The sequence below is a fragment of the Loxodonta africana genome, chromosome 6, assembly GCF_030014295.1.
Source record: "Loxodonta africana isolate mLoxAfr1 chromosome 6, mLoxAfr1.hap2, whole genome shotgun sequence".
Taxonomy (NCBI): domain Eukaryota; kingdom Metazoa; phylum Chordata; class Mammalia; order Proboscidea; family Elephantidae; genus Loxodonta; species Loxodonta africana.
Genome location: NC_087347.1, coordinates 7559240 through 7574737, shown reverse-complemented (window position 1 = coordinate 7574737; position 15498 = coordinate 7559240).

Below are 15498 nucleotides of genomic sequence, written 5' to 3'. Positions count from 1 at the left end.
TGAAAAAGTCTTCCTGAGCCTTCCAGTGAAGACTCTACAGGCCACGCCACAGCGGCTGCCAAGGTGCCCTCTCAGCTCCTGAAATCAGCTCTGGAGTGTGGGAGTGATGGGTTCCTTGTGAGCAGGGTTTTAGGAAAGTCTTGAAGACTTCTGGGCATTGTGGTGAGCAAGGCCGCGAGCTTTCTGCAGAGCGCGGGAGTCTCCCAGGATTGAACTGCCCTGACTCTCTTTTCCCAAGTCCCCCATACCAGAGTCCACACCTCCTGAAAGCCCGCTCTTTTCCAAGCCTCCACAAAATTGTTCCCAACTCCGTGGAGTCCCAAATGAAAACTTAACCTAACAGCTAGTAATTATTAGCTGTGTCTTGGGTCTCTTTGGGGCTTAAGCTAAACATAAACTGGAACAAATTGTTTTAATTTGGGAGACAAATAAACAGACCATATGCAATATATTTTTAGTGGATCAAAATTATTATTTTTCATCACTGACACTGGAGGCCTGTGGGAGGCAGAGTCATGGCCCCCTGAGATGTCTGCATTGTAATCCCCAAACCCTGGGAGTATGTCACCTCACATGGGAAAGTGCTGGCCTGGGTTCTGGAGGGAACAGCCCAGGACCAGGAGCTCAAGACCAATCAGGAAAGGGCGGGGGCGAAGAGGGCCTGGGGCAAGAAGCCTGGCCACAGAAACAACTGGACTTCTGCTGTTCTCAGGGGCCTGGGCCCTTCCAACCTTGAAGCCCAGTGAGCGAGGCTGGAAGAAGGCCCCAAGCTCAGCCACCATCTCTTCAAGGGAGCGGGATATCCTTGTTAGCTTGAAGTCTGGATGCGGTTACACGGGCTGGGGAGGAAGCTAGATCTGCATTAAAAATAACCCCTGAGACTATGACCACCGGACACCCTGCAGAGTCAGAACTGAAGCCACTCCAGAAATCCACTTTTCAGGCAAGGATTGGAGAACCTGTAAAATAAAGGGTAACACACGTGAGGCACATGCTTTTTAGTTCAATCAAGTATACGAAGACCAAGCAGGCAACTCCTGGCCAGGGGTAAGACAGGAAGGCCGGAAGGGACAGGGAGGCTGGACAAATGGACACGGGGAAACCAGGGTAGAAAGGGGGAGATCACCGGGACATTAAAGGGATTGCAACCAAAGACACAAAACAACATGTGTATAAATTCTTGAATGAGAGGCTAATTTGCACAGTAAACTTTTACCTAAAGTACAATTAAAAATTTTTTTAATTAATTAATTAAACAGGAGTTTAGGCTCAATTCTCATCCCTGGGTGGTGCAAATAGTTTGTTCTCTAAGCTATTAACCTAAAGGAGCTCTGGTGGCACCATGGTTAGAGCTCAGCTGCTAACCAAAAGGTCAGCACTTCAAATCCACCAGCTGCTCCTTGGAAACCCTACGGGGCGGTTCTACTCTGTCCTATAGGGCCTCTATGACAGCAGCGGGTTTGGTTTGAGTTTTTACTGACCTAAAGGTTGGTGGTTCAAACCCACTCTGCAGCACTGCAGAAGAAAGGCCTGGCAATCTGCTCCCATAAAGATTACAGCCAAGGAAGCCCTGTGGGGCACAGTTCTACTCTGTAACAGGTAGGGTCGCCCGGAGTCGGAATCGACTCTGTGGCAATGGGTTTGAGTGGTTTTTTTTTTGGTTGTTTTAGGATCACTCCTGAGACTCTCCTTCCTTTTCAGTTTTGGTATTTTATGATAACTCATGGGATTCTGTCAGTTTCCTCTGGCTGCTGTGACAAATGACAACAAATATAGTGGTGGCTTGAAACCACACAGGTTTATTCTGTTACCCTTCCCAAGGACTGAACTCTGAAATGGGTCTCACTGGGCTAAAATCAAGGTGTTGTCAGAGCTGCATTTCTTCCAGAGGCTCCAGGAAAGAATCCATTTCCTAATCTCCTCCAGCTGCTAAAGACCTCCTGCATTCCTTGGTTAGTGGCCCCTTCCAACATCTTCAAAGAGCTTCCACTGTCACATCTGCTCTCTCTGACTCTGACCCTCCCTCCTCTTTCTTATAAGGACCCATCTGAAGACCCTTCACTTAATCATATCTGCAAGGCCCCGTTTTCGATGTAAAGTTATATCCTCACAGGCTCTGGGGACTGGGGGTGGGGTGGGGTGAACATCTTTGGAGGGGTCATTACTCTGCCTACCACAAAGTTCAAGTGCCATTTTTGAGAAATAATAACTTCAGTTCACTGAAAATATATTGGATCTGGTCTGTTTATTTCTCTGTCTCCCAAATTAGAATGATTTATTCCAGTGTATATTTAGCTTAAGCCCCAAAGAAATTTAATATGCAGCCAATAATTACTAGTTATTAGGCTAATTTATTATTAGGGATTTAGCTGTACTTATTTATTAAGCTCAAAAGTCTTGTGAATTAGTTTATTATTTTTATTTAGGTTGCATATAGGTCTTTAAAAAATGATTTGAGGCTGTTTACAAACATAAAATAGAATGAATAAAATTAAAACCAAAATAAGACTCAGTTGAAGAGGACAGACAAGTAAATTTCACCAGGCACCCCAGATAAAGACTGTGAAAATAGCTCCAAGGTTGTTTGACTGGCTGGTTGTTGCAGGCTGGGTTAAAAGCTGAACATGTTATGTTTTCTTGTCATGTTGTCTGACAAAAGAAAGTAGACTTGTGTGTTTGCAAAGGCAGACTTGAACCCAGGACCAGATTTGAGGAAGCATCTCTCTATGTCCAGGTCCCCAAAACCAGGCTCTCCTGTCCTTAGGCTCCACACCTGGGCCTGCCAAATTTTTGCCAGATAATCCCACCCTGTATTGTCCCATTGGTACCACCGCTTCCCCCACACAAGGCCCTCTCCTCTCCTCCTTCTTCTCCCAGGTGGCCCCAGCTTCTCTCTGCTGCTCCTGGAGCCTCCACCCAGTATGAAAAACCAACATCCCTGTGGTCTGGTCTCCTCACTGCCTTGTCTGGACTGAACCTTGATTGTGGGGTGGAGCCCCTGCCCTCCCTCTTGCTGGTTGAGGGGGACCGGAGAGGGAGTGCAAATTCCAGACTCTCTGTTGAGCCCATGCTGCCAGGCATGGCCTTGGCTCCATTCTCAACCACCCTGGGTGGCTCACCCTGAAATGTAGACACACGGAGCCTCCTCTTGTAGCAGCTGCCCCCATATCCATGCCCTTCCTTCCTCTCTGTCTCTGACCATGCTCAGTCTCTGCCTTCCTCAGGACCACACCCTGGCTCCCAGCCCCCTGGCTGCTAACTGAACTATTGGAGGTTGAAGTCAACCCAGAGATGCCTCATAAGAAATGCCTGTGGCCTACTTCCAAAAGATCAGTCACTGAAAACCCTATGGAGTACTGTTCTACTCTGACACACATGCGGTCACCATGAGTCAGAGTTGGCTGGGTGGCAACTGGGTTTTTAACTACACGTACTGTACCCAGTCCTGGGAATCCTGAAATGATTAGGACACCATCAAATACATACTGTCGTCCTTGTGATGGTTTCCAGAAATAAAGGCACCAATCAACAACCAAGTTTCCATGATCTTTAATGGAAAAATGTGTCTGGGATTGAGGCCCTGCTGTTTTTTTCAAAGTACTGTCAAAACTCATTCTTGATTTTCTCCCAGGAAGTCACCTTCCAGAATTATGAGCCACCTTGGCCTGTCAAGGAGACAAGAGTTGAAGGGGTTTCCGTGGTCCCTCCCATACCTGCTGAATGGGGCAACTGGGGTTGCCATGAGCCGGAGTGGACTAGAGAGCAAATGGTGTGTGTGTGCATGTGATCACATCATGTATTAGCTTTGCAGAACCAATTTGTAGAGCAGTCCAAGGCCCAAATACTCCTGCCACCCAAAGAAGGTATTGTTCACCCTGGAGCAGCTGGCAGTCCAGGAAAGAAGTCACACATGAGGAAACACTGTCTGCAAAGCCTCAGCAAATCCTTGTCGACAGCTCCCAGACCCGAGGACCCAACACAGTGGAGAAGGCTTCAAGGTGGAACCTGCGCATAGCTTGGAAAAAGCTCCGTGACAGGTAACGCAATAAGCTGACTGGAATCACGGTCTCGGAAATAAGGTTTATAAGCTGCATCTCCATGGTCTTTTTGCCCATCACTCTTAAAGAGACATGGAGCCCGACAGACAAACTCAGGTCACTGTTCAACCTTGGCACTTTCAGCATTTCAGGCTTCAGAGTGCTTGGACTGCTCGCATGGACCTCTCTGTGAACAAAGACCCTTGGGTTTCACGAATACAACAAAATCACACCTTACATTTTTTATCTAATCATGGCCCACATGGGTTCCTTTCACCTTGGCTTTTCCATACGATGTTCTTATTTCCTGGCAGCTGGGGCCAACGGTGACAAATCTGGCCCCAGGACAATCAGGGGTTTTGGCTTCAGAAGGGCTCAGTTTCCTTGTGTGTGGTCTTCCTCACAGAAAGGAAGGCACGTCACACAAGAAGCGTTTTCCTTTACCTCAGGGGTAAGGTTGCACTTTCGTGAAAGAAAGCATTTTAACCACCGATTTGAACAAAGCTGGCCAAACAACAGCCCCTCTTGTAGTCTTAGCCATTAATCTTCTTTTATTTGGGGAGGAAATCAAATGCCTTGATGATATCATCATTTGTCTAGGAAAAGAACCGATGGAACTAAATGCCACCATTGTTTCACTAACATAGTAGTTGAAGAGAAAGCTGCTCTTTCTTTCTCTTTTCCAGAGAGAAGAAGGGATATCTGCAACCAACCACCAATGAAAATGGCTAGAATCTTAACTTTGTGAGAATTTGCTGGAATTGCCCTGTGCACATGATTCGACCCTGCCAAAGAGGATCCATCCCATCTGTCATCTGCTCTTTTCATACCCAGATAAAAAGAGCTCAAGGTTTTTGTTATGGTAAGCCTGGTGGAATGGGTTTTTTCTTCTCTCACTCCACTGTTTCTTTCACTCTTCACCTTTGGTGGAAATGGAGTCATTTAGGACAATAAAGCAATAAAGTTATCTTATAAGACTCACAAACAACCAATCCAGTGTCCACAGAGTTGACTCTGACTCATGGCCACTCCACGTGTTTCAGAGCAGAGGGAGAGGTGGTCAATATTTGTCGGTGTTGTTGTTGTGTGCCATCAAGACGATTCCAACCCATAGCGATCCTATAGGGCAAAGTAGAACTGTCCCATAGGGTTTCAAAACCTAGGCTGTAATCTTTACGGGAGCAGATCACCAGGTCTCTTCTGTGGAGCCACTGAGTAGTTTCGAACTGCTGACCTTTTGGTTAGCAGCCGAGTGCTTAATCATTGCATCATCAGGGCAAGGGGAAATTGTGTGCATTCTAGATGCTTCATTATGAAAAAGTTGAGTGACCGTAGCTGCCTCTGGGGAGGAGTATAACAGCTTGCTGCTGCCCTCCCTGGACTACAGTGGGGGGAACTACAGTCTCCACGGCCTTTCAAGAGAGTGGCTTTGTGGAAAGGGATGGGAAAGAGAAGACAGACAGAAACAAAAAGGGAGGGATGCTAGACCAGATAGAGAGGGACTCCTGGATAACCATCAAGATGTAACTCTGTGTGGACCACCTTGATGGTGAGATAGCAGTTCACCCAGGCTCCATGTTTATTTATGTTCTGTTTCTACATGCCCCAGCAGAGGCTGAGGGACACACCAGTGGGGTTATATAGTTGACTTTTGGTAGATTGTTTGCAGAAACCACCCACATCTTCCACCCCTTCACATCTTCATGCCTTTTGCAATGTGGCTTTATACCCTTTTGATCAAGAGCGGGAGTTTATTTCCACATTCCTTGAATATGGACCAGTCTTTTGAATTACTTTAGGGAACAGATCGTGATGGAAGTGACCAGCTAGGCTTCAAGGCATTTTGTACGCTTCTCTTCTCACAAGCCCAGGCTAGCTGGCTGGAGGATGACAGTCCGCGTGGAACAGAGTTGAGTCTTTTTAGTTGAGATCATCCTAGACCAGCCAGCCCCCAGCCAACATGCAGATGTATGAACAAATCCAGCTGAACCTATTCATCCAGCCTAACTAAGGCTTGCAAGAAGTAATACGTGATTGTTCTTTTAAGCCATGAAGTTTTGGGGAGGGAGCCCTGGTGGCACAATGATTGAGCACTCGGTTGCTAACTGAAAGGTTGGCTGTTCAAACCCACCAGCAGCTCTGAGGGAGAAAAGACCTGGCCATCTGCTCCCAGAAAGATTAAAACCCATGGCAGTCCAGTCATTTCCAACTTATTGCAACCCCATAGGACAGAGTAGAATTGCTCCATAGGGTTTCCAAGAAGCAGCTGCTGGATTTGAACTGCCAACCTTTTGGTTAGCAGCCAAGCTCTTAACTAATGTACCACTAGGGCTCCACAGATAGATTACAGCCTGAGAAACCCTATGGAGCAGTTCTGCTCTGATATATAGCGTTGCTATGACTCAGATCTACTCAGTGGCACACAACAACAACAATAGGAACAGATTTCAAGGTGCTTTGTTGCACAGCAGTAATTGACTGATAAATAACTCTTTATAAATTACAACAAAACTCAAACCACAACACGGTTGGCTTGTACATAAGCTGTGGTTAGGATGAGGCAGAGCACGCAAGGTACCGTTTTCCCAGGCTTGGTAATTAGATAGCAATTGATTAGCGCCCCCACCCCCTCAGGATTGGGAGAAGAGATGGCTTTGGGCCTGGGCTCTCACAGGGACAAGGCGGATGATCAAGGCAGCAGTGGAGTCAAGGCCTCCCCATCATGCTTTAAGCAGAAGACCTTCTCTAGACCACCTGACTCAATCAACTTCCATCTCAAAAGCCAGCACTCAACACTCACCACCAAGTCTCACCACCATGGTGGACAGCGCTCTGGTTCCTGAGGTTGTGCAGCCAGCCTGTCTGCAAACTGGCTGATCTTCACTGGATAATTTGGATTTTACTCTAAGAATAATTCATATTTATTGGAGCAAAAGCAGGCTGCAAAATCCCACCACTTACAGAAAAGAGCTGCTAACATTTCTGTGAGCATCTTCAAGTCTTTCTCTATGAATACACACGTACACACACACGCACACACACAGTTTTTATACATGAGATCCTGTAATTCAAAGTTATCCTTCTAATTTTTCTAAAATTACAAAAACTCCACGTGCTCATTCTAGACAATTCAACAACCAGGAGCAGCCACAGTCAAATACAAAAATACTCCCCTCCCTTATAACTGCTGATAACAGGTTGGTGAATTTCTTTCCCATCATCACTCTCTCTGGAATTTTGCTTTATATTCTGAGCTCTAAAACACTAATTTCCTTCTCATCTACATCCATTTCACTGTTCATTCCCTTCACTGAGGTTCTTGTTCTGATTATTCTTGTTGTTTTTGTTTTTAATTTCAAGAGCTCTTTAGTATGTCTAATTGATCATTTTCATTGCAGCTTGTCTTTGTTTAATGAATGTAATATTACTTCTCAAAATTCTCTGAGGATATTAATTAGGCTTTAAGAAAAAAACTCCTCTTTCTTGTATCAGCCATGTTATCTTGCATGTTGGTCGCTATACTTGCTGCTTTCAGGCAGTTGGTTTTCCTCAGCTGCCTTCTGATCCTTGTTTACCAGTGAAGATCTTGATCCATCCGTAGTGATAGCTTTTGTGAGCCTTCTTGGTGAATATGAAGGTCACTGGATCAATTCCTTGGTCACATATGTCTCTGGGGTGCAATGCTCGGATGTGTGCTTTGGAAGTGCCCTTGTAAGGGGGCTTCTTTTTAGGATGTGTAGATGGGATTTTTTTTTTTTTTTTTAGATGGGAAGGCAGCTAGTCGACTGGAGATTCTCTTTGGTGGATGAAAAATGATAGATGTTTTCTGGGAGCAGAACACACTACTATGCATGAGAATCACTTGGTGGTGGTGTTAGGTGCTGTCAAGTTGGTTCTGACTCATAGCTAACCTATGTACAACAGAATGAAACACTGCCTCGTCCTGTGCCATCCTCACAACCCTTGTTAAACTTGAATCCATTGTTACAGCCACTGTGCCCACCCATCTTGTTGAGGGTCTTCCTTTTTTTCACAGACCCTCTACTTTACCAAGCATGATGTTCTTCTCCAGGGGCTGATTCCTCCTGTTAACATGTCCAAAGTATGTGAGATTTAGTCTCTCCATCCTTGCTTCTAAAGAGCATTCTGGTTGTACTTCTTCCAAGACAGATTTGATCATCCTTTTGACAGTTCATGGAATATTCAATATTCTTCTCAAACACAACAATTCAAAGGCATCAATTCTGCTTCTGTCTTTCTTATTCATTGTCCAGCTTTTGCATGCATATGAGGCGATCGAAAACACCGGGGCTTGAGTCGGGTGCACCTTAGTCCTCAAGGTGACATCCTTGGTTTTCAACGCTTTAGAGAAGTCCTTTGCAGCAGATTTGCCCAATGCAATGCGTCTTTTGATTTCTTGACTGCTGCTTCCATGAGTGTTGATTGTGGATCCAAGTAAAATGAAATCCTTGACAACTTCAGTCTTTTCTCCGTTTATCATGATGTTGCTTATTGGTCCAGTTGTGAGAATTTTTGTTTTCTTTATGTGTAATCTGTAGTGAAGGCTGTGGTCTTTGATCTTCATCAGTAAGTGCTTCAAGTCTTCTTCACTTTCAGCAAGCAAGGTTGTGTCATCTGCATAAAGCAGGTTGTTAATGAGTCTTCTTCCAATCCTGATGCCCCATCTTTTTCATATAGTCCAGCTTCTTGGATTATTTGCTCAGCGTACAGATTGAATAGATATGGTGAAAGAATACAACCCTGACGCACACCTTTCCTGAGTTTAAACCACGTAGTATGTGCTTGTTCTGTTTAAACTACTGCCCCTTGATCTATGTAATGGGTCCTCATGACCACAATTAAATGTTCTGGAATTCCCATTCTTTGCAATGTTTTCCATAATTTGTTATGATCCACACAGTTGAATGCCTTAGCATAGTCAGTAAAACACAGGTAAACATCTTTCTGATGTTCTCTGCTTTCAGCCGGGATCCATCTAACAACAGCAGTGATATCCCTGGTTCCATGCCCTCTTCTGAATTTGGCTTGAACTTCTGGCATTTCCCTGTTGATTCCATGGGGAAAATACTAAAAGATGCAGGAAACATCAGAAGAAGAGGAAAGGAATATGCAGAGTCAGTATCCCAAAAAGAGTTAGTCTATGCCCAACCATTTCAGGAGGTAGTATATGATCAAGAACCAATGGTATTGAAGGAAGGAGTCCAAGCTGCACTGAAGAAAAAAATGGTGAAAAGCAAGGCTCCACGAATTGACAAAATATCAATTGTCTTGGTCATCTAGTGCTGCTATCACAGATGGCTTTAACAAAGAAAAATTTATTTTCTCACAGCCTAGTAGATTACAAGTTCAAATTCAGGGCATCAGCTCCAGGGGAAGTCTTTCTCTCTCTGTCGGGTCTGACGGAAGGTACTTGTCATCAGTCTTCTCTTGGTCCAAAGGATGTTCCCTGCTCCCAGCACTGCTTTCTTGGTGGTATGAGGTCCCCTGCTTGATTCCCTTTCCTTTTATCTCTTGATAGATAAAAGGTGGTGCAGGCCACGCCCCAGGGAAAGCTCTTTACTTTGAATCAGGGATGTGACCTGAGTAAGAGTGTTACATCCCACCCTAATCATCTTTAACATAATCTAATCCTGCCTCATTAACCACAAACAGAGATCAGGATTTACAACACGTAAGAAAATTACAATCACAAAATGGAAGACAACCACACAATACTGGGAATCATGGTCTAACCAAGTTGGCACACATTTTTGAGTAACACAATTCAATCCATGTGACCAACTGAGATGTCTCAACAAATGCATGCAGGGCTGCAAGTGCTCACTCTTCTGTGCCAAGAAATTTTGCAGACAGCTACCTGGCCAACTGACTGGAGGAGATCCACATTTATTCCTATTCCCAAGAAAGGTGATCCAATTGAATGCAGAAATTATCAAACAATATCATTAATATCATATGCAAGTAAAATTTTGCTGAAGATCATTCAAGAGCAGCTGCAGCAGTACATTGAAGGGAACTTCCAGAAATCCAAGCTGGATTCAGAAGAAGACGTGGAACCAGGATATCATTGTTGATGTCAGGTGTATCTTGGCTGCAAGCAGAGAATGCCAGAAAGATGTTTTTTACCTGTGTTTAATTGACTATGCAAAGGCATTTGATCGTGTGGATCATAACGGATTATGTATAGCATTGCAAAGAATGGGAATTCCGGAACAGTTAATTGTGCCCATGAGGAACCTGTACCTAGATCAAAAGGCAGTTGTTCGAACAGAACAAGGGGATACTGCATGGTTTAAAGCCAGGAGAGGTATGCATCAGGATTGTATGCTTTCACCATACCTATACAATCTGTATGCTGAGCAAATAATCCGAGAAGCTGGACTATATGAAAAAGAACAGGAGATCAGGATTGGAGGAAGATTCATTAACAACTTGTGTTATGCAGATGACACAACCTCGCTTGCTGAAAGTGAAGAAGACTTGAAGCACTTACTGATGAAGATCAAAGACCACAGCCTTCAGTATGGATTGCACCTCAACATAAAGAAAACGAAAATCCTCACAACTGGACCAATAAAGCAACATCATAATAAATGGAGAAAAGATCGAAGTTGTCAAGGATTTTGTTTTACTTGGATTCACAATCAACACTCAAGGAAGCGGTGGTCAAGAAATCAAAAGAAGCATTGCGTTGGGTAAATCTGCTGCAAAGGATCTCTTTAAAGTGTTGAAAAGCAAAAATGTCATCCTGAAGACTAAGGTGCGCCTGACCTAAGCCATGGTGTTTTCAGTTGACTCATATGCATGTGAAGGCTTGATGATGAGTGAGAAAGACAGAAGAATTGACACCTTTGAACTGTGGTATTGGCGAAGAATATTGAATATACCATGGACCACCAAAAGAATGAACAAATCTGTCTTGGAAGAAGTACAACCAGAATGCTCCTTGGAAGCAAGGATGGCGAGACTATGTCTCACATACCTTGGACATGTTATCAGGAGGGATCAGTCCCTGGAGAAGGACATCATCCACAGTGGCTGCAACAGAGAGCTCAGTCATAACAACAATTATGAGGATGGCACAGGACCGGGCAGTGTTATTTTCTGTTGTACATAGGGTCACTATGAGCCAGAGCCAAGTCAATGGCACCTGACAGCAACAACAACGTGTTCCCAGTTGGTGCCACTGCTATTGCTGTTCCAAGGATCACACTTTGAGAACCGCTGAAGTGGGGGATCTCACTACAGTGCTGAAGATTCCCTGCTGTTTACCCCTCTATGTGGTTGAGGAGGAGCCCTGGTTGCACAGTGGTTAAGAACTCAGCTGCTAACCAGAAGGTTGGCAGTTCGAATCCACCAGCCGCTCCTTTGTCTACTCTGTTCTATAGGGTCTCTATGAGTTGGAATCAACTTGATTGCAACAGGATGCAGAAGGGATGGCAGGGGCTGCCTGAGATGTTCTAGCTGACTTGTGTCCCCCTGCCCTCACAAAAGATATTTTGTAAATCCTAACCCCGATACCTGTGGATATAATTCCACTTGGGAGTAGTACTTTCTTTATTATGTTAATGAACCATATCAGTGTAGGGTGTGTCTTAAGCCAATCACCTTTGAGATATAAAAAAAAGCAAATTAGGCACAGAGAGGGAAGCACAAACGGAGGGGAAGATACACACTATGAAAATCACCCAGGAACCAAGGAAAGGAAGCTGCAAAGAGACAAGAACCTTCTCCCAGAGCCTAAAGAGAGAGCCTTCCCCTAGAACTGGCACCCTGAATTCAGATTTCTAGCCTCCTAAACTGTGAGAGGATAAATTTCTGTGTGTAAAGCCCCCACCTGTGGTATTTCTGTTATAGAAGCACTAGATGACTAACAAGCCCTGATGCTCTCGTAAGGATCGCAGACCCGCAGCACCCTCCCCTTGAACCTGGCAGCCTGCCCCCAGTACTGAGTCTTTTTGAGTCTGGGGAGTTTCTGAGGCTGTCTAGGAAAAAATAGCCTATACTCGTCTCCTGCAGCCTCTGTTGGGGTCTGAGTTATCTCAGTTCGGGCTAGACTTTTATTACACCCACCCTGTCTGCTTTACATTGTTTAGACATTTTTCAAAATGTTCTATCTGTTATTGGTACCTGTCTCTCTTTCCCAGCATTGCTATGACCTCCTCTTCCTCCTCCTCCTTCTTCTTGCTTTTTTAATATGGCCATTTCTAAGTATACGTGAAAGTGGAGAAAACAGTCTACTAAAGTCTTGCATATCCACCACTAAACTTGAAAGGATTTTTCTTATTTAAATATTTCTTCTGTCATTCAAATGAGATTTGAGGAGGAAGGCGAGTATACCAAGCCTTCAATCTTCCATCTAGAGTTGGCACCCCGTCCCCCACCCCCTTGTAATCTAAAATAACGTATAATCAAAGCTGACTTACAGGCTTCCGTTGACAACTTTCCTGCCAACCAAGCCCTTCCAGCCATGCTGCGCTCCAGCCATACTGTGCTCCGGCCATACAGTAGGTGTCTTTGAAATGGAAAACATACTCTGAGCATCTGGAAGGGAAAGGGGACTTATGTAGTCAAACATTATTTTCTCCTTCTAGATTCTAGATTTACTGTATAAATGTTTCATTGTCTGTTTTCCTGTTGTATAATGCAAAGGAACAGAAAACAAAAGAATCTTCCTACTAAAAAGCCCACCTATAAAATCAACTGTGACAAGTAAATAGCAGGAGTATCAATGCTCTCCCCTCCAGCTCCCATGGCAGACATCACTAATCAATCATGACGGTCTTTTCCACTGAGCCCAGGCAAGATGTTAGAATTCCTGTCAACAAAGTGCCCCAGGCAGCTGTGTTCAAATGACCAGTCACCACATAATATGAAACTTGTTTGTCATTTGTCCTTTAAAGTTTGTATTTCAGGAAAATTAAAGGTATTTTTCTTCATTTAAAAAGGACTTGAAGGGTTCTAATGACCAAACGTCAGCTATACTGGAATAGGCTCTCTTCCTCCAGCCATCTATTCCTGTCTTTTTGCTTTTTATCAAAACTCTTTAAAGCCAAATCAAAGACCAACATTTTGATTTCAGCTTTGTGAAGCATGGATCCAAGGAACCAGCCAAGTAAACTGAACTTCTCACCTATAGAATTGTGAGGTAACGAATTTGTGTTAAGCTGCAAATGCTCCTTAGAAGTGAAGATGGCAAGACTTTGGCTTCCTGACTTTGGACACGTCATCAGAAAAACTTATTGCTAGAAAAGTACACCATGCTTGGTAAAGTAGAGGGTCATTTAAAATGAGGGAAACTCTCCATGAGATTATTATTATATTATTAGGTGTTGTCAAGATGATTTCAACTCATAGCGACCCTGTGTACAGCAGAATGAAACACTGCCTGGTCCTGCACCATCGTCGCAATCATTGCTATGTATGAGCCCATTGCTGTTGCCATTGTGTCAATCCATTTCATTGAGGGCCTTCCTCTCTTTTTCTGACCCTGTAATTACCAAGCATGATGTCCTTCTCCAGGAACTGGTCCCTCCTGATAACATGTCCATGGTATGTGAGATGAAGTCTCACCACCCTTACTTCTAAAGAGCATTCTGGCTGTACTTCTTCCAAGACAGGTTTGTTTGTTATTCTGGCAGCCCATGGTATATTCAATATTCTTTGCCAATACAGTCACTCAGTTATAAGGATTGACACAATCGCCAAAGCAATGGAGTCACACATAGCAGCAAATATGAAGATGGCGTGGGACTGGGCAACATTTTGATCTATTGAACCTAAAGTCACCATAAGCGATAGCCAACTCAATGGCAACTAACAACAAGCAACATGTTTGTGGCGATGTGCTATGGAGTGATAGGCAGCTGGTACACAGTGTTGAGAGAAATCCAGAGGTGACGGTGTCGTACCTCTGAGCCATTATCAGCACAACACCTCCAAGCCTGAAGGGGTAAGGGGAAGGCCCAACACCAGAACCCAGATAGGGTGTCTGTACTGAAAGGGCCCCCGGCAGGGCACCCAACCTCTCTCTTCTCCTGTCCTCAGAGTTCTAGCTGGTGATCCCTTCAAACAGAGGGCAGAGGACAAGGTAGCTGAGTGATCCATACGGCTCAGTGACCTGGGGCAGAGAGCAAGGTGGAAAGAGCTGAAGAGAGAATTTAGAAGATACACAAAACATACCTTAAAAAAAAAAAACTTCTTGAAGTTGTAGTGGAATGTACGGCAGGAAAGAAATTAGATGTGTTTGTTCGACTGGCTCGTCGCCTTTACCCAGAAGTGTTACCCTGAATTTTAAAGATGAGCGAACTGAAGCCAAGTCAGGCCAAGTGGCCAAAACAGCAGACCCGGACCAAAATCTAGATCACCACCCCTACACTCTGCTCTCTCCATTCCCATATTAACTCAAGTCCTTCTTCTAAACCTGGTTATAACTGTGATGGGAAAGAAATTTGAAACCATTGGCTGAAGAGAGATTCCATCATCCCTCCTCTTCTATCCCTACAAGTGTTCTGTTCATACATTAAAATACCCACGAAGAAGTATCAATGAGTTAATTTACAAAGTCCTTTTGAGCACCTACTATGTATCAGATGCCATGGAACATTCACTGTCACTGTTGAGCTCACAGTCTTTGGTTCTGACAGAGAGCCAAAAAATCAAAAACAGTAAGACCAAAACTGCCTTCAGGCAAAGCTACTGTTCAGCAGGTACCCACTGGGCCAGCTGGTTGTGCTCACGTCTTATCTGGTGTTAAACATTGAGAGTCACACCTGACTCCAGGAGTCTGGAACTTCATCTGAACTGCCATTTGGATTTTTTTCTCTATTTTTAAAATTTTTTCACACGAAATGTATTAGTTTCCTAGGGCCACCATAACAAAGTACCACCAGTTGGGTGGTTTAAAACAAAAGGAATGTATTCTCTCACAGCTCTGGAGGTTCCAAGTCTGAGATCACGGTGTTGGCAGGGCCACGCTCTCTCTGAAGGCCCCAGGAAAGAATCCTTTCTTGTCTCTTCCAGCTTCTGGTAGTTGCTGGCAATCCTTGGCATTTCTTGGCTGCTAGATGCATCACTCCAGTCTGCCTCTGTCTGCACATGGTGTTCTCCTTGTGTGTCTGTCTCTGCCTTTCTGTGTCTAAATGTCTCTCCTTTCTTTTCTGAAGATACCAGCCATTGGATTTAGTACCCACCTTAATCTAGTAGGACTCATCTTGGTTATATCTTCAGACCCTATTTCCAAGAAACATCATATTTACAGGTACTGCAGTCTGTTCTACATATCTCTGTACCCTCCTGGGCCAGCACCTGAATTTTCCAAACACAGAAACCAACAACACCACCCAGAAATGCATATCTGCTTCAGCTGAGCAGGATGTAAAACTGTCCCTCAAACAACTTCCAGGTGACTCGCCTCCTCAAACTAATATGTGATACTAGT